Raw genomic sequence first — 25,606 nt, 5'->3', positions numbered from 1 at the left:
AGTCTTCCTTAGTGATACCTCTCAACAGTTTGCATACAGCGTCCCCAGGACAACTGATCAGCAATGGATCAGACCGAGCCCAGAGCCATGGCTAACTAGCAGAACCACAAAAGGCAAATGCAGTGCTTCTGGGCTAGTAGCCTGGAAGCAATGGCCTTTTCAGCTTCTGTCTACTCTATTTCTGACTGTCTCTGCTGCCTTCTATCTTCTTTCCAGGTGCGATCAATCCTTCAGTCTTAAGTTAGGCAGCATGAACTATGAATGGATTCCAACGGATCCACAGAGTCCCTGAGATTGTAAATACAAATTGCATGTGAGTTCACACACTTCTTTAGGGAGAGGGTCCCTGACTTCCTTCCTACTATGAAATTATCCTGTGATACCACAAGTAAAAGAGACAGTTAAAGGCCCATCTCCTCCGAGAGGGCTGTTGCTTCTTCCTCCTCTTTTTTAAAAATCAGACCAGTGAAAATGGCCCTATCCTCTCCCCAGCTGCACATGACTCAGTTTCCCTTTACTGTATGTTGCCTTTCATTTTCTATACTTTTGAAATATTCAGAGTTTATCAGTCCAACTATCATGAACAATGTTGATGGATAAGTAGGCTATGTACATTCTGTATCTGTGTGTTCAATCCATATTAAAGGGTAAAGTTAAGGTTTTAATACGTTCGCATGCTATCCAGAAAACACTCAGTGGAGTCCTAAGATGAATTAATAAAATACTCACATTCTTAATTGTTGCTCAAAAATGCTGGGAAAGCGGGATAAAGAGAGAAGAGGCAGATGCTTATTTTGATTCAAGGAGTGTGACTGCTTGCTAGCTTTGTTAGGCCTGGAGAGCGTTTGTGAAAAATAAGAGAGATTTCATGTTTGCTGTAACAATATTTTGTTTGGTTCAGGAAAGAGAGGAAGTCATGCTGGGCTGCAGTGCCTCCAGCCTTAGAAAAGCTCAACTGGGCTCTTTAGCTCAGAAAAGTTCAACTGAGCTCATTGCTCTTTAGGCAATGACTTTGCCTAAAATGATGCACAAAGTGGTGTAAACTCTGGGATAGAATAGGAAGGAGATGGAGATTGCAAAAGCTGTACCTCTCTCCCTACACCCAGGCCTGCAGGTAGCTTCCCGCCGCACCCCCCAACCCCAGGGGATGTGGAATTTGCCTGGAAAGGTGGCACTATCCTGAGAGAGAGGCAGCTCAGCCCCTCTGACTGCAAACACAGCCACCAACAAGCCACAAGGGCACGTGATGAGACACTGGGGCCGGAACATAATTATAAGACATCTCTGCCTGCAAGGAACATACAATTTGGTCCAAGGGTAAGACACGCATGTGTCAGTTTGAGTAGAGTGTTAGTGTCAAACTGTGAACAATGTAGGGCAAGAAAGGTCAGGGTGGGGTTACTAAAATAAGAGTTTGAACTGAGCCTTGAAAAGGGCAAGGTGGCAATGCAGGGAGCCCCTTCAGGTGGGCAGTGGGAAGAAGACATGGGAAAGGGGTTTACCAACCCCAGCAGGCAGCTCGCTCTGCATTATCCCCTGCCAGCCATGGCGTGCTTTAAGGAAGAAGGGAGGGAATCAGTATCGTGGTTGCTACTTTATAGAATTTTTTTTTTTTACAGAATTTTTTTTAATCTTCAAAACTCCTTCATGAGATAGAAAGTATCTCCACTTTATGGATGGGAAAATTGAGACTTTGGGAGGTTAAATAGCCTTTTTTAGGTCACACAGGTACGGCAGGAACTCTTCTACTGCCTTTTTACAAGGTTTACGAGACAACAGAAGTGAAAGCCAAACATCCAGTTCTTCCTAGTCCTGAGATGCTGCAACAGAAATAAACCACAGGGGTGTTCAGAGCATCTTAGCATTCGCACTATTTTGGCAAATCAGAGGCTTGGGATTGAGTAATGATCATATCCAGGTTGAATGGAAATAGAGATATGGCATTTTGGGTTATTATTGCTAATGTCCCAAGCTCAACAAAATTAGGATCTATCCCACCCTCGCTGGAAAACTTATATCCTTTTCCCTTCTCTTAGAAAAGCAAAAGATGCATAAAATTTAGTTCTTTTTTCTTTCTTGGCTGTGCCGCATAGCATGTAGAATCTTAGTTCTTTGACCAGGTATCAAACCTGTGCCCTCTGTGGTGGAAGCACAGAGTCCTAACCACTGGACCGCCAGGGAATTCCTACAATTTAGTTCTTAATTATTTAAAGTTTTATCTTGTGCTGTTGTGTGTGTGTGTGTGTGTGTGTGTTTAAATTTTCCTTTTTTTAGCCTAAACAAGCCCATGCACAACAAGACAATGGTTTATATCTCACATAACTATTGCATTTCTCAAGAAAAGTCTTGACGTACAATTAGTCATCGAATGCCTGTTGGTCAAATAGTGGGGAATACTGTCAAACTAGAGGTGAGGACTAGAATGACTAAATTGCTGAGATGTCTGAGAGACAGCCTATGACATCCTTCAAGTTGACAAGAGGAAATGACACCTAGAATGCACAGCACCTAGAGCACTTCCTGCATGAAGTAAGCATTCAAATATCTGGATGAATTAATCAGCTCCAACATGGGAACAAATCCTTCTATATCCATGATAGATTTTACTAGAGAATATCAGCTTATGCTTCCATGCACGAGTCAAGGTTAAATTGAAGAAAGAACAGTATGGGCAAAATATAAACCACACTCCTTGAACACACCCCTTTCTATAGCTGATTGTTTCATAGGTGATTCCACATTCTGCACCCAGGAAACGAGAAAGAACTGGTCCTCAGGCACTGAAGTGTGGAGCTCAGGTGCAGATTAGAAATACACAACGGGAAGTTCAATATTTCAGAATTGAAGACCACCTAGATCTGGACCCCCAAAAAAGACTTCTAGTCTTACAAAAAAGACTTCCAGTCTTGTCAGAACTTGAAAGAGACAGCCAAAGTTCCCTGGATGGATGAGGAAATCACTGTGTCTCCAGGCAGCTCAGGAGCCACCTCTGCTGGGCAACTAGAGGAGCAGAGGTGGTATAGACAGAAGATCCCCACTCTGTCCATCTCTCCCTCCTTTCAACCAGCACAGCTCAGCTTTTCTTTTTCATGTAAATAGTTTCATTTGAGAACAAATGTTCTGCCACTAAAACAAATTTGAAACCTCTAGACTAAGTCCTTGTTTTGCACAAAGTTGAGAAGTGGCTTCTTCAAGCCCACTGCTAAGCTAACAACAAGCCTGTGTGGGTCCATGACCCCTGGCCCTCTGCAGAAATATCCACAAGTGACTGTCTTGGTCCGGTCCAAGCCTCACACCCAGGCATGCCTGGTTGCTGGCCTCTGTCCTGAAGGTAGGGAAGATGGGCTCAGCACTCAGGAGAGGCGGAGGCATGGCCAAGAAGAGATGAGAATGTTCTTCCATAAGGAGTGTCCTCAAAAGCACTGATACAGACCATCCAAACTGTCCCCCACAACCAGATCCCGTCCTCATCCCGTCCCACAGGACAACAGTTCACTACTCGGAGCATCCTAGCTGTGTGGGGAGGGATTCAGGACAGGGGAGGCAGAGAGGGAGGAAAATTCAATCCTCCCTAGCTCTGGGGACTTCAATCAGGCTAGCAGTAATGAAAAGGATCCTGCCTTTTCCCAGGATGGCTGAATGTCTGCACTGCTCCCAGCAAGAGAGCTGGGCGGGTGTGGGGGAGAAGGGCAGACGGAATTACATTTAAAAGGCAAAGGAAGGAGAAAATTCTTTCATCTCCCTGGTGGAGCTGGGCAGTGATCCTGGGGCCCTGTCTCAGACCGTTCTCATTCCTGACACGTCTCCCTGCTCTCTGCAACAGTCCACATTCAGAACATTGGGACGATGACCCTGCTTTCCATTTTGGAGGAGCTGTACTTTCTCTCTTGGCGCAAGCTCAGTTTTTTTTCTGGGTCTCTCTAAGCCCAAAGGGCAGGCTGGGGAGCAGGGGGGGTTAGAGGAAGATGAAGACAGCTGTGGGCCCCTCGGGTGAGAGAAACAACTTTCGTTGCACAGGCATTCCGTTTGCACTCCTCTCGCACCCAGTTCACTGGATGGGATCCCTTTACTTCCGGTCCGGCATCAGAAGTCACCCCCAGCACAGCTGCAGCCAGCATCACCCTGGGACCTCCATGGGCCTCAGACTGCCTCTCAAACAGCTTCCTTTTCACCTGCTAAAGTCTACAGCTTCCAGAGCTTCCTTCAAAGGAGGGGAGGAGGCTGCTCCACTTTGCTCTGTGACCTCCAGCCCCATCACTTCCCCTCATCAAAAGGACACACCACATCTGGGTAGGGTGGGGCCTAGTATGTCTCCACCAGTGCCTCTGGCTGACCCAGGACACAGGCGTCTAGGAACGGAATTCCTGATACAACACGGGCGGGGGGTTCACACTCGACATGTGGCTGAAAGGATCTCAGCCTTGTAGACACGCAGCTGGACGCAACGAAGCCTGGCTGTGCTAGGGATGCTCTGGGTCATTTGCTCTTCTCCAATATCCACTTGACGTGGGCCAGAAAAGCAGATGACAACATGTGAGATGGACGGGTGGTAGGATGGATGGGTGGGTGGTAGATCCGGAGGTAGGCAGGTACACAGATAAAGGAACAGGGCAAAGACTGCTTTGGGAGAACAAATGACCCTAATTCAAATTTCCCTTAAAGACACCATCCTTTCATTAAGTATGCTTTTTATCTCATCTGTCCTCTTTTCAATCTATTCTCCTTTCCCTTTCCTATTTTTGTAGGAAACGGATGTTTTTTCCCCTCTTCATGTTGTGAAGCTTTCACTTGCTTCTTACTTTGGCTACAGGATGGACCATGAACTGCATCTCACCCCAATTTCTCAAACAACGGAACAGTTGGGGATAGCCTGTGTGTAAGGCTGCGTTCCAGGAAGCAACACAAACACCCAATTATGTGTGCGATTGGAGTTGTTAGGAATCAACTAGAAACTGGGGCCCAGAAAGAGTGACTTAACCAGCGGACAAATCAGAAGCAACAAAGCCAACCATATGTATGCAACTCAAAGAAAGATTTAGATGATCTAATACCCGGGGCTGGGAGACTCAAAAGTGGGAGGGAAGAGCAGCAAAGTAAGTCAGGGCTTAAGACAGAGTAAAGGAAAGAAAGCTAAGGAAGAAAGCTTGGTTTCTACCAAGCAAAAGGCTCTGGAACCAACCATGAGTGAGCCTGCAACAGAGTTCCAGGAACACAAAAGGAAATGTGGACACTGAATTAAGAAAGGTAAAACAGAACCACCGGGTTGCTATTCCTCACAGGATGATAGCTGGGACACTGCTGCACGAAAGTTTAGACTCAGAGGGTAAAAACTCACGTCCTGGCCCCGGGGTCTGCCTCCACTCACTATGGGATCTGTTTTGGTGTCGCTTCACCTATTCAGGTCTCATTTTACCATGTATAATATGAATTCCACGTTTCTTCTGGCCCCACAGTTTCAGTACCCCAGTCTCTCTAACCTCAGGGATAAAAGAGGTGTGATGGACTTAATCTAGTCTCCTCTCTCTCTTTTCTTCCAGGAATTCTCCCCCACAAAACACTTCTAAGAGGCTGTCTACACTCTCTGGAAGGATTCCTAATCAGAAGGACAGACAGGAGGGCAAAGAGATAGTCCTGCACTGTGTCTCTATTACTGGTGTGCAAATAGGAATTTAGACAGATGGTCACTCAAGCTGCTACACGGGGTCACCATCCCAGAGAGGCTGTGGTCACATCCACATCCAAACCAAAGGTAAACAACCTTACAATTCGGAAAGCGTCCATCCTAGCTGCCAAAGCATGCAGGGTGGGCGGTGCAGGGGCCAGGCAGCCAGCTTCTTCACAGCCTAAGTTACACACTTGAAGTGGCCATCCTAGCTGGGCTGAGTGTCCTTTTGCTAAATCCCTCAGCTAAATCCCTTTAGCCTCTAGGAATTTTAAAGGTTAAACCTGAAACCACTGATACCTCCAGTCTTAATTTCAGGCTCTGTTCCAAAGAGCAACGAGGATGACTAATAATAACTGAATATAACCCCAAGCAAGTCTGGTCTTGATGGCTTATACTTTTCTTTTATTATTTTTTAAATAATGGGATTCTAATATTTATAGATGAGATCTGTAACAAATTCCCCTAGACATGCAGCCAAAAGAGCTCTTACATTGCTTTTAAAGATTCTACGTGTGATCCTGTACATAGAACCTATGCTCTTAGAATGGTGTGCATATTTGGTTGCTGTCCAAGTCACAGTTATAATATTTCAACTTCTGGGTGAGCATGTATTTAATCCTTCTTGCAGATTAGAGCTACAAGTACCAAGCCTAACAACAGAAGAGGCCTCTGAATGCGCTAATCTGGAACTCACTGAGACAAAAAGTCTTATTTCGTGTAATTTGAATCTGGTGAACCTATAGAAGCTCCTCCTGCCCTTTTTGAACTTCCCAGTAAAATTCTTTTTAAATGCCTTGTTCTGCCGACCAAAGAAACTGGATTTCATGGATGAAGGGCATCTTGTGTGGAGTTGGGTGGGAAGTTTACAGAGGTAAATTTGGTATAAACTAATGACATGAATGTCCATATCCTCATTTATTATCCATTTTGGTAAAAAGTAGCTCAGGAGGATTAAGTCATTTCTGGGGTTCCACCATTTGCAGGTGGGGGGAGGCATGGAAACCTGGTTTGGTGAACGCATGTTCCCTTCCACTACATCACAATACTTCATGATGCCCCCCACTACTTTTGTAGTGTCTATTAATAGAAGGTCTATCAGGTCCTCTATGATGCCTCTGATATTTCAAAATGAACCATGCAAAGGACAGATAGAGAACAGTCGTTTTCAGATTGTGCCCCAAGGAGCTTTGGATTCTAAACAAGGGATTGCAAAGTGGGTGAGAGAAGATGAGTTGGGGAGATCCAGGTCCCCATCCCACTTTAGCCAGAATGCCACACTTTCACTGGCATTTTATATGGAATTTCCATTTAAGATCTAGTTGATTGAAAACTATAAAAAAGAAAATTTGAAAGTGCATATCTTAAAAGACAAGGCCCCTACGTAGTGAACAAGCCACTCTGATGCTAACAGAATATACCTGGAGTAAGAGAATTAACCAGCTTACCTCTTTAAAGATGCTCAGAGAGAAATCTCTTACTAGGAGTGGAATGGATGTGTGACCAGACCTCATTGTAAGAAATCAGCCTTTTTAATACTTGCCATGAGTTACTCATCGGGAAAATGCTTTCTCTTTCCTTTCCACTTTGTGCAGGCAGTGATGTCTATTTTTTTTTTTTTTTTCCATCTGAAGTTCAGCAGACTACATACTTAAGAAAGCATAACTAGGTACTTCTCCGGTGGTCCAGTGGTTAAGACTCCATGCTCCCAAGGCACAGGACCCAGGTTCAATCCCTGGTCAGGGAAGTAGATTCCAAATGCCACAACTAAGAGTTTGCGTATAGCAACACAACTAAAGATCCTGCATGCCCCAACTAAGACCTGGTGCAGTCAAATAAATAATAAATAAAATAAATTTAAAAAAGAAATCATAACTAACATCAGAAAAGAAAGGAGCTAAGGACATGTTGCTTTCCAGGAGCATGATCTGGGCTGTTGGTTCTTTTCTTTGAACAAAATGCAAAATTCACATTGCATCAGAAGCGTCCATGAGCTATTCCCAAAGTCTATAAAGGCCAGGAAAGGAGGTTGCCCTCACTGAACATCACAAGTGAAGCTGGATACTAGGGAAGAACCCACCCTCATCTCTGCCTTTTCATCCGGTACCTCATTTCTGCTTCAAACTGACCAGATGATCTGCTCATTTGGCTCCAAGACTAGTATTAAAGTTTTCTAATGCATCTCCTTGGCAAATCCAAGGGAACTGATTTACACCTCTAGGCTCAGTGAGCAGCAGAGAATGGAAAAGTCAGAAGGTGCTTGCTTCAGAGAGCATCCGAGCACTGGAGTCAAAAGCTTGGCTCCTCAGCTCAGTGTAGCCAATTTGGCTGAGACTCTGTGTCTCTCAGGCCAAGTCTAGAGCAATTAATCACAATTACAGGTGAATATCTAAAAGGGATAAAGTCCAGCTGGATCCAGTAGAGAGAGCTGAGCCTTGTAGCTGAAGGTAGCCACAGCTTTTGTAAGCCACAGGTAAAGTGGAAGAATCTCCTCCTTTGAAAGCCTACCCTGAACTCTTGGCAATTATGATAAAAAAAAAAATATTATTTTTTAGGATCTACTTTGGCCCTTTATTGTACCAGGTAGATGCTTTAACTTAGTATTCCTCTTAATCTTTACGTTATTAATGTAGGACAGTATCATTTTTCACCAGTTCACAGTTGAGTAAACTGAAGCTCAAATTGGTTAACTGATTTACCCAGAGTTATGAGAGCAAAAAGTAGCAGAAGTGGAATTTGAACATAGCTCTGAAATCGTGGCAAGTCCATTCCTCTGTCTAAGGCATCCATGACCCCCTCTGGAACCACTAAATGGAACGGTGCTTTCTCCCTCCCTTTGGTGTCAGGGTCTCATCCCCGGCCCAGGGACATTGGAACCACAGCCAGTCAGACCCCAGATGACCCATCATGCATGGAACAGCCAGACTTCTCACTTCCCGTCAGCCCCACACAGGCTCACGGTACAGGCATCTAAGGTAACATCTTGATCTTCCCCTCACATTTCTCTGAATTCAAGTTGACTTTTCCCAAAGGAGCTTCGTTCCTGAACCCTGACTGACCAAGGACTCACAGGACCTGCACTGATACATCATGTAGCTATTCTCTCCCTAACCAAGTTCAGGCCCTTTGCCTCCCTCCCTGCTTCCCTTCCTCCCTTCCTCCTTTCCTTTTTTTCTTCTAGCTAATAGAATGTTTGGAGATGGAAACGGCAACCCACTCCAGTATTCTTGCCTGGAAAATTCCATGGACAGAGGAACCTGGTGGGCTACAGTCTGTGGGGTAGCAAAGCATTGGCCACAAATGAGCACATCAGCAATACAGGGTTTGCAGTATAGTACAGGTACAAAAATAGAAATATAGATCAATGTAACAGGACAGAAAGCACAGAGATAAACCCACACCTCTATGGTCACCTAATCTATGACAAAGAGACAAAAATATACAATAGAGAAAAGACAGTCTCTTCAGTAAGTGGTGCTGGGAAAATTATATGTAACAGCTATATGTAAAAGAATGAAATGAAAACACTCTCTAACACCATACACAAAAATAAACTCAAAATGGATCAAAGACTTAAATGTAAGACCAGATATGATAAAACTCTTAGAGAAAAACATAGGCAGAACACTCTTTGACACAAATTGCAGCAAGATCTTTTTTAACCTACCTCCTAGAGTAATGAAAATAAAAACAAAAATAAACAATTGAGACTTAATTAAACTTAAAAGCTTTTGCACAACAAAGGAAACCATAAACAAAATGAGAAGACAACCCTCAGAATGGGAGCAAATATTTGCAAATGAAGCAACTGACAAGGGATTAATCTCCAAAATTTACAAATAACTCATGCAACTCAATATCAAGAAAGCAAACAACCCAATCTAAAAATGAGTGAAAGATTTCAGTAGGCATTTCTCCAAAGAAGACATACAGTTGGCCAATAAACACATGAAAAGATGCTCAATATCACTAATAATTAGAGAAATGCAAATAAAAATTATAAGTTATCACCTCATACTAGCAGAACGACCATCATCAAAAAATTCTACAAACAATAAATGCTGGAGAGGGTGTACAGAAGAGGGAATCCTCTTACACTGTTGGTGGGAATGTAAATTGATACAGCCACTATAGAGAACAGTATGGAGGTCCTTTACTAAAAATAGAACTACCATACGATCCAGCAATCCCACTCCTGGGCATATACCCAGAGAAAACCATACATGTATCAAAAATATACATGCACCCTGATACTCAGTGCATCACCACTTCCAAAAGCCAGCTCATGGAAGGAACCTAAATGTGCATCAACAGAGGACTGGATGAAGAAGATGTGGTACTTATATACAATGGAGTATTACTTAGCCATCTAAAGGAACAGAACTGTGCCATTTGCAGAGATGTGGATGGACCTAGAGACTGTCATACAGAGTGAAGTAAGTCAGAAAGAGAAAAACAAATATTGTAGAATATTGCTTATACATGGAAACTAGAAAAATGACACGGATGAACTTATCCGCAAAGTAGAAATAAAGACACTGACATAGAGAACATAAGTATCAATACCAAGGGACGGGGGGAAGGGGAAGTGGAATGAGTTGGGAGATTGGGATGGATATATATACACTACCATGTATAAAATAGATAACTAATGAGAACTTTCTGTATAACACAAGGAACTCTACTCAGTGCTCTCTGGGGACCTAAATGGGAAAGAATCCAAAAAAGAGGAGTTACATGTACACATAGAGCTGGTTCACTTTGCTTCACAGAAGAAACTAACACAACATTATAAAGCAACTATATCCCAATAAAGATTAATAAATCAAAACTAAATATTCTTGAACTATAGAAATTAAAAAAAAAAGACAGTCTTTGTTTACCAAATACATCTGCTTACAGTTTTTCATTAGAAAGATTACTAAGTCTTTTTAAGGATGTAAATCAGGTTATTTGCTTATTTATTTTAATTAACCAAGGGGAACTTGTTTGTTTATATTCCTTGCTAGTGGTTGAAATGAAAATGACTTTGAGACTCTATTTGAAAACTGTTTGCGCAATTACCATGCAATCTCTTTCACAAATGGTCCTGCTCTTGCACTCTAAGACTGTACAATGTTACAGCCATCGTATGTGCTGTGTACTTACTTGGCCTGCCATTTCCTAGGACAGGGTCTCCTTGAGGACTGAGTCATGTGGCTGCTTCCAGAATGATTCTTCACCATTAAAGATATTCTACAGCGTCTGCCACAGCTTTCTAATGATGTTCTCCAGTATATTAAGCCAACAGAACACCCTTGGAAAACAGGACTAGAGTCCTAGCATAACAACTTTGAAGAAGGCATGGTTCTCTTCAGAGAGAGAACCTCTGAATATCTATCCTGGGAGTTTGTTAAAACTCTGTTCCTCGTGTATTTTATATAGGACTTCTGGAAGTAGCTGGTTCACCAAAAATTCTTTTCTGCCTGGGTGTGTATGTATCTACTTCACATAGTCCTGCTTCAACTAACTGTTCGCTAAAAATGGTTTCTTATGATTTTACTCTCAAGAATAAGATCATCTATCTGGAAAACAGATATGTTCTTTTCATCAAAAGCCATCATATGCGGACTATATCTCCCTGCATCTCTGCCCCCAGTAAGGTATCCTTTAACTGGTTCTCCCTGAAATCACATGTGTGCCTGACTCACGGTCCACATGGTTTTGGACAAGCCTGCTCAGAATTTCTGGCTGGCTCAGTGGGGCAGGGTAATCTCTAGACACTGCTCAGTGAGGCTGCACAAAATGAATGCAACACACAGATGCTGTATCAGCAGGACTGGGAGTGGCTGCTAACTTAGTCTGAAACCCCCTTAGTAATCATATGGCCGAGGCCTTTATTTATAGCACAAAGGGCCCACAAGGGACTGACAACGTTCACTTTCAGGGCTACACTTGGCAATTCATCTGGTGACCTTGGGCAAGTCATGTCCCTGCCTGGCCCTCAGTATTTCATGCCTGACATGGGAAACTCTGTAAGATCACCTCATGATCTGACAAGCTGTGAATCTGGAAAAGGCTACGGATGGCCCTGCTCCTCACCCAAAGCACTATCAGGCATCGCATAAACTGTGGATTACTAAAGGTACTTGGGAGTGAGTTGTCATAGCAAAATGGTGGAGTGGCAGAGTGGAAGGAGAGGCAGGACCCTGGACAGAACTGAGAAGCTGGTGAGGCCTAAGTGTGTGTTTAGGAGAATCCAGGCTCTCCATCTCTTACTGAACTAAGACTTTTAAAGCCAAAAACATCCTTAGGCAAGTCACTGACCAATTTTTTTTTTTTTGCCTCATTTCCTCCATTCGTCAAACAAGCAGGATGGTTTCTGTCCCTTCATCGTTGGTTTCTATCTTTCATTGTTGTTGAGATGACTAAGTAAGATCATCATTTGAAACGCTTTTAGATCTAGGAGTAAACATATCTCATCAATATCATACTTCACCATTCTTTGGAGAAGTAAGCTGCCTCTTGTTTCTCTCCACATAAGCCTGGTTTTAGGAGAGTATCCATAATCAATCAGTTACTCCATAATCGCACTGTAACTGTTCCCACTACAGCTATTTGCTGTGCTTCATTTCTAACCGCATAAGAAGAATTGGAATCCCCAGGTCTTTTAATTAAAAGAAATTCTAGATCTAAGGAACTGCAGCTAAGAATAGAGGTAAGAGTAGCCCGTAATTTGGAGGGCAGAGGATCTTTTGCTACATCGTGAGTTCTATGGAGCAAGTCTTAACTCTGGGACAAGAGGAACAAGAGGGTAGGAAGCTGTATCTACCCTTGTTGGATCTAAACACGAGGCACATGTCAATAGTAGTGGCCTAATCTCCCCCGTTCACCCCAGGGCTTTCCTTGACCTCATGGGATACTAACACACATCCTAATTCTAAAACTCACAAGTTTATTTCCACATAATAACTTGACAATAGGGCTGTCTTTTAATTATTTTCCCTCTGTTATCTGTTGAGTGCAGTACTACAGGCGCTCTTCACAGTCATATCACAGGGAACGCTGCTTTTTTCGAAGGTGTAAGTGGCTTTATAAGAGAATGGTGCAGTATGATACTGATAAAATGTCTTTACTCCTAGATCTAAAAACGTTTCAGGTGATGATCTCACTTAATCATCTCAACAACAATGAAACGCTTGAGGGACAGAAACTATCCTGCTTGTTTGACAGATGGAGGAAATGAGGCAAAAAAAAATTGGTCAGTGACTTGCCTAAGGATGTTTTTGGCTTTAGAAGTCTTAGCGTAGAAGGGATCCAGGGGCTGATTATTCAGACCAGCCTCCCTCCAATGTAGGAATCCCCTTTTCTAACTTCTCTGACAGATGGACACCCAGCTTGAATCGTTCTGAGGAAGTGCCGCTCCCTATTTTAGTCTTTAGCAAATTCTACCTTTATTCACTTGAAATATGCCTCAGTAAAACTCACCCCCCTACTTCTGAGGAATAGGAGCTAACTGCCTCTTTTACTGTCAAGATCTCCCCGTTAAACAGGTAATATGAACCCATTTTACAGATGAGGAAACTACTCAGCCCACTCCAGGCCACAGATCTCAAGTTAAGAGCAAGACACTAAACCCAGAGGATTTCAGACACAGCCTCTCCCATAAATTACTCAGTCTTTCCCATGTGCCCACGCTGTAGTATACCTGGTCCTCCTGCCACTGGCCATTCCTAATACATTTGATGACCAGATATATTTATATCCATACAGCCTCAGGTAGAATATCCTAAGGGCTTTTAACTCATCTCCTCTTGGTTTCTGGTGTTGTCATCATCTAGGTTACAAATGCCTCTGCAAAATGTGGCTCTGTGTCAGTGGAAGGAGTAACTGCTACTAACAAGTCTTGTCCTGGAAAAATCTTTAATAACTGACAACTGACTTTCTGGGGGAGAAAAAAAGGCCTGATGTAAGACACTTGCCTATTTCCACAGTGTAAATATTCCCACCAGTTCAAGTCCAATAGATGTGCCCATGCTTCTTGCCACCATGAGCTGGCTGCAGCACACCAGGGTGCCCACGGGACTATCTGCTACAGCCCATTGACCACTGGACTGGAACACAGACTGATGACTGATGACTTGAATGAAGCAATGTCCAGAAATTAACATGCTCTCTGTGCAAATCTGTGTAGAAGTAAGCCAAGCTTTTGAATGGAGTAAATGTGAAGGATGATGATATTCATGAAATAAATTCATTCAATAAATATATATTTTTCTAGGAACTGGGATATAAAAGTTAAAAAAAAATCTGTTTTCAACAAGAGAAAATAAAGTAAAATGATAACAATAAAAATAAAATAATGCTGCTGTTGCTGCTAAGTCGCTTCAGTCATATCCGACTCTGTGCAATCCCATAGACGGAAGCCCACAGACAGAAGCCCACCAGGCTACCGTCCCCAGGATTCTCCAGGCAAGAACACTGGAGTGGGTTGCCATTTCTCTCTCCAATGCACGAAAGAGAAAAGTGAAAGTGAAGTTGCTCAGTCGTGTCTGACTCTTAGCGACCCCATGGACTGCAGCCTATGAGGCTCCTCCGTCCATGGGATTTTCCAGGCAAGAGTACCGGAGTGGGGTGCCATTGCCTTCTCTGAAAATAATGCTATAAGCTCTCAAATGTAATAAAAGATGAGAAAAATAAAGCAGAAGCAAGGGGCAGAGTTTAGGATGTACTGCTTTAAAGTAAGCCAGTCAGGAAAGGTCTATCTAACAAGAGAATATCTCAGTAGACAGAAGTAGGGGAGTGAGCTGTGTGATATTTGGAGAACGATGCTAACAGAGGGAACACAGTGTGCATAGTTACTGACACGGACATGAGCTCAGTGTAGTGGTAAAACGGCAAGGAGACCAGTGTCACTGGGGCAGAGTAAGCAAGGGGATGGTGGTGGGAGACGGGCACAGAGCAAGGCCATGCCACACAGAGCCATCAGGCGTTAGTCCCAAGGTCTCGGTCATAGCATAGCACTCTAAAGGACATGGGGAGTCTTTGGAGGATAGCAGGGCGTGGGCTTCCCAGGTAAGGCAGGGGTAAAGAATCCGCCTGCCAATGCAGGAGACGTAAGAGACCTGAGTTTGACCCCTGGGCTGGGAAGATCCCCTGGAGAAGAAAACGGCAACCCACTCCAGTATTCTTGCCTGGAAAATTCCATGGATAGAGGAGCCTGGTGGACTATAATCCTTGGGGTTGCAAAGAGTTGGACACGACTGAACAACTAAATGGAGAAGGCAATGGCACCCCACTCCAGTACTCTTGCCTGTAAAATCCCATGGATGGAGGAGCCTGGTAGGCTGCAGTCCATGGGGTCGCTAAGAGTCGGACACGACTGAACGACTTCACTTTCACTTTTCACTTTTATGTACTGGAGAAGGAAATGGCAACCCTCTCCAGTGTTCTTGCCTGGAGAATCCCAGGGACGTCGGGGCCTGGTGGGTTGCCGTCTATGGGGTAGCACAGAGTCAGACACGACTGAAGGGACTTAGCAGCAGAACAACTAAACACAGCAGAGTTCAGACACAGCACACAATTTGAGTCACACTGTTAAAGGTTTCCCAGCTGCTGTGTCGAGAACAGCTCACAGTATTTGCTGAGGGGACTGGCTGTGGAGTGAGAGGGAGAGACAGGCATGAAGGATGACGCCCAGCATTTTGCCTTAGAAAGGAGGGAGTTACTTCTAAAAATTGGGAAGTCTGGTGTGGGTGGTAGTGTAAGTATGTTAGCAACCCATGAGTATTAGGTGTGACTGACAAAGAGAACCTCAGTGCAGAACAGATGTGGACAGTAGGCCTGTGGATGCGCTGGGCAAGGAAACCTGAAAGGTATGTGGGATTTATCCAGCGTGTAGGCCATAGTGAGAAATCTGCATTATTAGGGATTCAAGATAAATCCAAGGAAATCTCAGATAAATGTGGTGAACCTGCTATAGTCTGAATGTTTGTTTGTCCCCAAAATCCATGTCAAATCTTGACCCCAGAGTAATGGTATCTGGAGGCAAGGCCTTTCGGAGGGGATGATGTCATGAAGGTAGAACCCTCATGAATGGGACTAGTGCTCTTACCCCCAGGGAGCTGTCTAGCCCTTTCCTCCATGTGAGGACACAGTGAGAAGAACCGAAGCAAGTCCTCACCAGATAACAAGCCACTCAGCACCTTGATCTTGAATTTCCTAGCCTCTAGGACTGTGAGAGATACATTTTTATTTACAAGCCATCTAACTTATAATGGCTTCCCTAGTGGCTCAGTGGTAAAGAACCTGCCTGCCAATGCAGGAGACTGGAGTTCGATCTCTGGGTCAGGAAGATTCCCTGGAGAAGAAAATGGCAACCCCACTCCAATATTCTTGCCTGGGAAATCCCATGGGCAGAGGAGCCTGGAGGGCTACAATTCATGAGGTCTCAAAAGAGTCAGACACGACTTAGTGACTAAACAACAAGCTTATGACAGTTTGCTATAGAAGCTAAAAAGACTAAGAGATGAACCTGGCCCTATTTCATCTCCATCTTGGTTGAATTCGCTGGGTGTGAGTTTTTTCAGACCTGTGGACCCCATGCTCCTTCTTGTTTTCTGGCTCCATTTGGGTCTAAATTTCAACTTTGTCTTATGGAGCCCATGGGAGTACCAAGCCCATGCAGTGTCTACACTCTCCGGATACACCAGTGAACAAATACGATAGAAATACTGACCTCATGAAACTCAAGAGTCTAATCAGGGAGACAATTATTTTGAATAGCAGAAATAAGTGTAATTTAGAGTTGTGACAAGTTAAAAAAAAAAAGTATGGCTAGGGTAGAGAGTTAAGAGCAACCTGATCAAGGGAAGCTTTCTTGAGGAAGCAACAATGCAGCTGAGCTCTGAGGAACAAGCAGACATGGCCAAGCAGAGAACCACGGGAAAGGTACCTCCGGAGATGGAGCGCCATCCTCCAAAGGCCTCGAGCAGAAAAACGATGTGTGAATTGGAAGGGCCTTACAATCTCTGGGCTTCCCTGATAGTTCAGTTGGTAAAGAATCCGCCTGTAATGCAGGAGACCCTGGTTCGACCCCTGGGTCGGGAAGATCCGCTGGAGAAGGGATAGGCTACCCACTCCAGTATTCTTGGGCTTCCCTTGTGGCTCAGCTGGAAAAGAATATGCCTGCCATGCGGGAGACCTGGGTTCAATCCCTGGGTTGGGAAGACCCCCTGGGAGAAGGGAAAGGCTACCCACTGCAGTATTTTGGCCTGGAGAATTCCATGGACTATATAGTCCATGGGGTCGCAAAGAGTCAGACACAACTGAGTGACTTTCACTACAACCTCTAATGTGAAAAGTAGGCTAGACCGAGGTGAGGCTCCTGAATCCTAACCAAATCCTTGATGACCCAGCACTGTGCCCTCCTTCCATTCATTTACGGTCCCTGGAGCTCATTTTTTTCACCTGGGAAATGGGAACATCGATCAGGCCCATACTGGATTGTCATCAGTCAGGTTCATGTACCTCCTAGCAGCTTAATCTTGAGCTTCTGTTTTCTTATCCATAAAATGTGGGTAACACTAGCTACCTCATAGAGATGTTTAAACAATGAAATACATGCCTGTAAGGAGGCTAGGCAGTCAGTGCTTCATAAAGGTCAGTTGCCCCCCTCTTCTCAGACCCTTAAGGGGTGCAGTGAGGCTCAACTTGCACCACTGAAATGGGATGGTGGGGAGGGCATGTTGTCTCCCACTAACAGGAGCGATGGATGGCGGTAAGCCTCACGCTCGTTCCTCTCCCTTGCCTGCCCCCACGCCCCTGGAGGGCTGTGGGCAAGGTGGAGAGGCTCTGGACATGGCTCTTTTGTGGCTGGGTTTTAAGTGGCCACCTTGGCAGAAGGCTGATACCTTGCCTTCCTGGGCTGAGGGTGAGGGTGGGCAGGAGGTGGTGGGAAAAGCTGGCTCTTCTGTGGAAGCTTTTATTAGAAGCAGGGGATTCCCCAGTGTTCTTTCAAAGTCTTTCGGCCACACAGTAAATGTCCCAAGGTCAAATTTATTAGTGTATCTAACAGCCCCGAGAACTCTTGGCTTCGGTGCTGAATCCCTCTTATCTCCTCTCCCCGCCTGGAGCCTTGCAATTTAGCCAAGGCAGCTGCTCATCCCTCTCCCCCAAATCTGTATACAAAAATAGATACATGCAGGCGGTCACTGCTTTCATGGGTCCATCATCAGAAACTAGATCTGCTCAGGACACTCTCCAATAAGGGGAAAGAGGAGCTGGTAGATGATTACATGGCAGAATGACAGAGCTTGGGCTGGTCCCCAGCAATCCAGAAAGGGTACACACAGCACCTGGGAAAAGCCTTTTTACTGTCTGAACTTCAGCTTTCTTATTTCTGAAAGAGATCCAAAAATTCTGCTGAGCTCACGGGGTTTGGGGAAAATATTTTGGGGATGGCGGTCATGAACATCCTTCACACCTGTTATATAAACAAAGACTATTATTGAGGATACTATGATTTCTACTGTTTCCAATAAGCCAAATGACCATGGTTAGGTGAGGAGAGGACCCACTGGATCCCTTGTGGAGCTGGCTGCTCCTGAGTTGGACCTGGGATTCATCTCAGAAGAGCAGCTGCTATTTAACCAGCAGCTTCACACCTTGCCTCCTGGGAACACTGAGCGAACAGGCTGCTTTTCCCGCAGCCATGGTGGAGAGCATGGGTGAACAAATGGCCAAGGGCACAGCAGGCAGGGCAGCCAAGGGACACCTCGAAGAGGCTGAGGGCACCCCAGAGGCTAGCTTAGTGAAGGGTCTGTGTGAGTTGCCTTGGTTTCTTCTGCATCTCTGAGAAGTGCCCCCTGCCCTGAGGTGGGCTGGGGGCTGGGCAGAGCTCCTGGCTGCAGCCTCCCAGCCTGTGCCTGCGCATCTCATTACTGAGCAGGCCTGAATCAAAGCTGCCCTGCGCAGCTGCTGTCCCATTTAATCCATTCGTAATCAAAAGTCATTAGCATGGATGCCTTGGTGCTGAGGTTATTGTGTGTGTGATCAAAGCCACGGCTCCTGCCCACTCCCCAGGGCTGCCCGCACCTGGGAGGGCATGGAGGCCTGTGAGCCAGGGGCATGAAGCAGGCATCCCTGGCTGTCCGACGGAATGTGGGCTCCTTGAGTAAAGGTTGGAGCAGCAAACGCTGCCTTGCCCACCTGAGGTTCAACAGCCTTGGGGAGGCCCCTGACCCAGGTCCTTTTTCCCTTTGGAGGCTGACGTTTCCAACTCAGAGACTTGAGGGAGCAGGTGGAGGCAAGGGAAGGCTGAGGGCAAGCAGGGGACACATGATATTAGACTCAGGAAGAAGAAAGAAAGTGTTAGTAGCTCAGTCATGTCCGACTCTACAACCCCATGGTCTGTCCATGGAATTCTCCAGGCAAGATACTGCAGTGGGTTACCATTCTCTTCTCCAGGGGATCTTCCTGACATGGGGATTGAGCCTGGGTCTCCTGAATTGCAGGCAGATTCTTTACCATCTGAGCTACCAGGGAAACCCCCTAGACTCAGGAAGGATTTGTAAACTCTCACTTATAGGAGAGGACACTAAGACCCAAACAAAGCACAGTACCTGGCTGGCAGGCACCTGTGGGTATATGGCAGGAAAGAAAGAAAGAGGGGAAGAGAGAAGAGAGGACAAGACAAGAGTTTCCCCCAAGTGCTGCACAGCAGAGAAAGGAAACACAAGCCTAAAGAAGTAGAGCAGGAGGAGCTAAGAATCAAGATGTTCTGGGCCATTAATAGTTTATACAGTCCTTCCAACACACCAGCTCCGATAACTCCCTGAGCCGTCTCCCTAAAAGCAGTGAAATCCCAGCCCAGATATCACTCTCTATTTATAAATTCTGCCTGAGTAAAGCTTGATATTCCACTTCTCTCTGGCCATCCAGATTATGAGCATCACTAAGGTCCAAAGAAAGACTCAAGTCTTTCAAGAAGTTTCTCGAACCTCCCTTCTCTGAACTGTTCTACCATGTTCTACCTGAAACACTCATTTGGTACTTAGCATGCCTTGTCCTTATAGCTCCTGGGTTGACAGGAGAAATAATTACTCTGACTCATGGATGATGGTGATGATGACATTGATAATGATGTAGGGTGTATGAACTTTGCTCCATCAGCCAGACCAAAGCCCCTACAGGCAGCTGTCATGTAATGCCCTCCAGGACACCCCTCCAGAGATGCTCTGAAGTTGACCAGGTCCTGAGTCTATGACCAGAAATTGTGAGCTTCTTGAGGGCAGCTCTGACCTTGGATGACTGCATCTGTTTCTGGGCCATGCACAGTCCTCAGATATGGCAGACCCATAACGAGAGTCTACAGAAGAGTGAATGAAAGACACAAAGAGTTTTGCATGAACGTGTCTGTGTTAGGATTTTGACATGGTCAGTGTCAAAAAGCACTAAGGCTTTTTTGGGCTGTTTGTTTTCTCTGCCTGAAATTCTCTTTCCAGGCTGCCTAAAGGTACTCTATTTCCACCAAAACTTCTGAACCATTCTCAAGAGGCCACAGAAAGAAGAACAGAGTGTGTGGTTTGTACACAAGACCTGGGTGCTTGGAAAAACTGCATGGGATCGGCTCTCTGAGTTAGGGGGGATTCTAATCTCCCCACATGGGGAACAGTCCCTTGGGAGTTGCATGTATTCTTTTAGATCCCAGTGGATGACTGGGATGCAAATACCATGATATACCATGAGTTAATACGTGATATTAACTGTTTACATGACTATAGCTTTCACGATGGATTTGGGATAAAGGAACATCCTAGATCCAGCTTGCGCACGATACTGTGCAATCCTTCACACCAAGAATGATCAAGTTTGGGAGCTGAAAGCTAAATGGGAAGACTTGGGGGCAATTTAGAAACATCTACAATAGGACCCAATACTAAGACAGCGCATCTTTCCCTTGCTGAGTTCTATGTCATGTTGGGAGATAACCAGGTACTCCAAAGGTATAAATAATCATCCATTACGGAGTGGGCGACTGAGGTGATAACTAGTCTTTACATAATAAGCTCTCATATGTGTCCATGTGTCAGACAAATCTCATTTGTTTCTCACAAGTTTTCTGATAGGCATCAGTAATTCCATTCTGAAGATCCATTGACATTAAGTCATTTGCCCGCGGCCACGTGGTGAGAAAATGACTGAGCTGAAACCTGAACTCCTGACTCTGATCCCTCTGCTGAGTGCTGTTCCCCGTCGCCTTCCCCATCTCTGGCTCAGCCCCACCTTGAGGAGGGTGTAACTGATGCAGTGCATTCACACATCATGGACAGAGCCCAGGCACCTCAGGACTCGCCTCCCCTCTCTGCTCATACACACTTCAGGCAAAGCATCCCGACTCACACTGCTGGAAATAAACATTTGAATGTATTCAGATAAGTGAATTAAAGCTCTGAAAGGTTAATCACCTGCTCAACACCACGAGGTTAGTATGCGATAGGCTTAAAACCCAAGTCTTGCACTCTCAGTTCAGTGATATTTTTATTGAATGGCTGTATCTGAGAATGGAACAGTGGCTGGGAAGAGGGGACATGTGGGCATCTGTCTTTTGCACACTGGCATTTCAAGGACAACACTCTACTTAAAATGTCTGCGGTAATTTACTAATATGTTGCCACTGCGGGCACACAGGGCCAGTGCCAACCTCATCCTCCTAGGAGTAGATCAGGCTGGCTCTGGCATGGGCATCCATTCAGCATACAGTGTGTGGTATCCACCCGCCTTTACCACTAGGGATTCAATATGAACACAGGACACTGGGGAGAGCAGGTGAGATTTTCTCCCCTGATTTTTGAGAATCCACAATTTCAGCTTAATTTGTAATAGATAGTGAGCGTAAAGAAACTGACAACAGGGCCATCAGCTATTCTGTTAGTAACACTTGAGGCCATGGCACTTCAATATGACTCGAGCCAGCTGTCCAATGCACAGAAAGACCTTTGACCCCACCCTTGGAGAAATGTAATTCTCTTCATGCCTCTTTCTGTCCACAGGGAGTTAGAAACCAGAGCTGCCAGAATAATCAGAAGGCTTCCTAATGACCATGCTCAAACAAGCGGAGATTACGTATTGTCAGAAATGTAATCTGCAACTCTTCTCATCTGTTTCATTTTGTTTGCATTTTTAAAACCACTCCTAGAGGGAAAAAAAAAAAAATGATTCAGTTGGGGTCCTCCCTGTTCTTGCACCTAAGTGATACATTTATCTTCATCTGGATTATCTTCATCTTCCCCTGGCATGCCAGGGAGGGGAATTAGAATGTGTTAAGCTCACAGGCTCTCTAGTATTGCAGTTTCTAGCCCATAAAGTAGGTATGCATGTCTTTTCTAGACATGTAACCAAACACGAATTAACTATATATACACTGACATGACCAAAGACAGCTTCTCTGAATGCTGCTTCCCAATCTTTGTCAATACCCCTATGGATCAGACACACACATACTGACCTGCCACGGAGTACGATGCTCATTGCGACCCCTGCTCCCATACTCTCTGGGGGCTTTCCATCATTTCTAATAACAGCTGAGATCCTTACGATGGCCTTCAAGGCCTTCTACACTTACCCTCTCATTCTCTGGAACTCTGGCCCACTCAGCTCCACCCAGCATGGCTCCACATTCCTTTAACACAGTTAGTTTGCAGTCTTTGTCAGACATACTACAGAATTGCCTAGTGTTTTACACACACACACACCCACGCTCCAGGGTGAAATCCGACCCTAGAAAGTTTTTGTAGAGTTGCCAAGGTAATTACTACATTTAGCCAGGATTGAGGACCAAGGCTTTTGTGCTGGCTGCTTTCTCTGTCTGGAATTCTCTTTCCTGGGATGCCTACTGGCTCTCTCCCTGACTCTACGCACATCATAATACGTATCAGACAGGCCTTCGCCAGCTAGCTCTCCACATCAGCACCTCTTCCTCTTCTCCATTGTTTTCTATCCTCTGCCTTACATTATTTCTTACATTATCTCTCTTGGTACATTTAGGCTCTCTGACATTTTATTGTGTATTTCTTAATTCATTTCTTATCTGTCTCTCTTCTAACCCCTGTCCCATCCGACTTCAGTGTAAACTCCCAAAGTACAGAGATCTGTTTCATTCACTGCTATGTCTCAACAGGGCCTGACACATTATAGGGGTTCAATAAGGACTTGTTGACAAGTAAGGCATGAATGTCTCTCTGCTCTGCAATCAGGAGGGCTCTGCTTTGTGTCCTGAGCACTGGAGATGGGTTTGCATCAAGCCATTTCTACTTTGTCACACAACGGCAGGCCAGGTTTGGATTTTCAGCCAATGGGCCTGTGTACTCACTGTGGTAGCTGTGGATGACTGAGATTCTCATCTAGGAAGGCACAGAGTGAAGGATGGAGATGCTAGTGTTACAAATGACTGAGCAGGCATCATGGCAGAACTGTGCAAGGCACTAGGCCAACAGGCGTGGCCTCTGGCTAGGGCTGGATCCTTTGGGAAACAGGAGGCCTTAGAAGTGGAAAAGCAGGACTTGGACTACTGAGCAGATCCTACAGCCATCAAATAAAGTGGGACTCTAACCTGTGCCCTTCCAACCACTGCAGTGATATGCCTATTCTTAAACTCCCCTTTCTCCCAACTCTAGTATCTGCTAAGGATATGTTTTTATCCCCTTTTTCAATGTCAGTCTAGCTTAGGTTCTAATACAGGCATGAGACCCCAAGGTGGCCATTTCAGTTTAGTTCCTTTGGTTGACTATCCCTGTCATTATAGAGTTCTCTGAGCACATTTCAAGAGCACCCAGCCACAGCTCCATGTAAAAAAGTTCTATGTAAGTTAAGGAGATGGTAACAGTCAATGAGACTCAATCAATTTATTGATGTAGGAAAGTAGAGACTACAGTGGATTTTTATTTATTTCCATATGAAAAAAAGTGAAAGTGTTAGTTGCATCCAACCCACTGTGACCCTTTGGACTGTAGCCCACCGGGATCCTCTGTCCATGCAATTCTCCAGGCAAGAATGCTGGAGTGGGTTGCCATGCCCTCTTCCAGGGGATCTTCCTGACCCAGGAGTCAAACCAGTGACTCCTAAGTCTCCTGCATTGCAGGCAGATTCTTTATCTGCTGAGCCATCAGAGAAGCCCTTATTTCCATATACTACTGATGAAACAGCTAATTGGAGAAATTAGGACTAATCAATCATTTGGGAGGCAAACATCCTGATCACACTAGGCTATGAGAGACTCCTCTAAAATGTGGACTTACTCATTCAACAAACATTTCCTGAATACTTACATACTTACTGTGTGCTGGGGCAAATGGGGCCCCCAGGCAGAGTGCTTTACCACTCCATGCCTAGGGCACCCAAAACCTGGCTGTGCCTAATCACCTGAGACCGTTTAAAAAAAAAAAATGTTTAACACACAAGGCTCTGATGTTTCAATTTACAAGGTTCAGAATGGGGCCAAGCACATATTATGTGATTCTGTTTATAGGAAATGTCCTCAGTAGGCAAGTCTGGAGAGACGGAGAGTAAATTAAACATGTCTTAGAGCTGGGGAGGGGAAGGGAAATGGGAAATAACTGAATGAGTATGGGTTCTTTCTTGGGGTGATGAAAATGTTCTGATAGATGGTGGTGATTGCACAACTACTCAATACACGAAAAACCAATGAACTGTACACTTTAAAAGACGCATGCAACAAAGGACAGAAACGCAAGGACCTAACAGAAGGAGAAGAGATTAAGAAGAGGTGGCAAGAATATACAGAAGAACTATACAAAAAAGATCTTCCTGACCTGGATAACCATGATGGTGTGGTCACTCACCTAGAACCAGACATACTGGAGTGTGAAGTCAAGTGGGCTTTAAAGAAGCATCACTATGAACAAAGCTAGTGGCAGTGATGGAATTCCTGCTGAGCTATTCCTAATCCCAAAAGATGATGGATGCTGTTAAAGTGCTGCACTCAATACACCAGCCAATTTGGAAAACTCAGCAGTGGCCACACCACTGGAAAAGGTCAGTTTTCACTCCAAAGAAAGATAACGCCAAAGATGTTCAAACTACCCTACAATTGCGCTCCTTTCACATGCTAGCAAAGTAATGTTCAAAATCTATCAAACTAGGCTTCAACAGTAATGAACTGAAAACTTCCAGATGTACAAGCTGGATTTAGAAAAGGCAGAGAAACCACAAATCAAATTGCCAACATCCACTGGATCAAAGAAAAAGCAAGGGAATTCCAAAAAAAAAATCTACTTCTGCTTCATTGACTGTGCTAAAGCCTTTGACTGTGTGAATCACAACAACTGTGGAAAATTCTTAGAGAGATGGGAATATCAGACCACCTTACTTGTCTCCTGAGAAACCTGAATGCAGGACAAGAAGCAACAGTTAGAACCAGACATGGAACAATGGACCAGTTCAAAATTGGGAAAGGAGTATGTCAAGGCTGTATATTGTCACTCCGCTTATTTAACTTATATGCAGAGTACACCATGTGAAATGCTGGGCTAGATGAAGCACAAGCTGGAATCAAGACTGCTGGGAGAAATATCAACAACCTCAGATATGCAAATGATATCACTCTAATGGCAGAAAGCAAAGAGGAACTAAAGAGCCTCTTGATGAGGGTGAAAGAGGAGAGTGAAAAAGCTGACTTAAAATTCAACATTCAAAAAACTAAGATCATGGCATCCAGTCACATCACTTCATAGCAAACAGATGGAGAAAAAGTGTAAATAGTGACAGATTTCATTTTCTTGGGCTCCAAAATCACTGTGGATGGTGACTGCACCCACAAAATTAAAAGATACTTGCTCACTGAAAGAAAAGCTATGACAAACCTAGACAATGTATTAAAAAGCAGAGACATTGATTTGCCGACAAAGGTCCGTACAGCCAAAGCTATGGTTTTTCCAGTAGTCATGT

General features: G+C 44.7%; 1 protein-coding gene across 4 annotated transcripts in view; it reads right to left on the bottom strand.

The window, feature by feature from the left end:
- SETBP1 (SET binding protein 1) overlaps nt 1–25,606 on the bottom strand; it is a 409,029-nt gene that overhangs the window by 202,412 nt on the left and 181,011 nt on the right. The gene's annotated exons all lie outside the window — the stretch shown is intronic.

This window comes from Bos taurus, chromosome 24, assembly GCF_002263795.3.
Source record: "Bos taurus isolate L1 Dominette 01449 registration number 42190680 breed Hereford chromosome 24, ARS-UCD2.0, whole genome shotgun sequence".
Lineage (NCBI taxonomy): Eukaryota > Metazoa > Chordata > Mammalia > Artiodactyla > Bovidae > Bos > Bos taurus.
The sequence above is the reverse complement of the archived record's forward strand: the minus strand, read 5'-3'. Positions and strand labels throughout refer to the sequence as shown.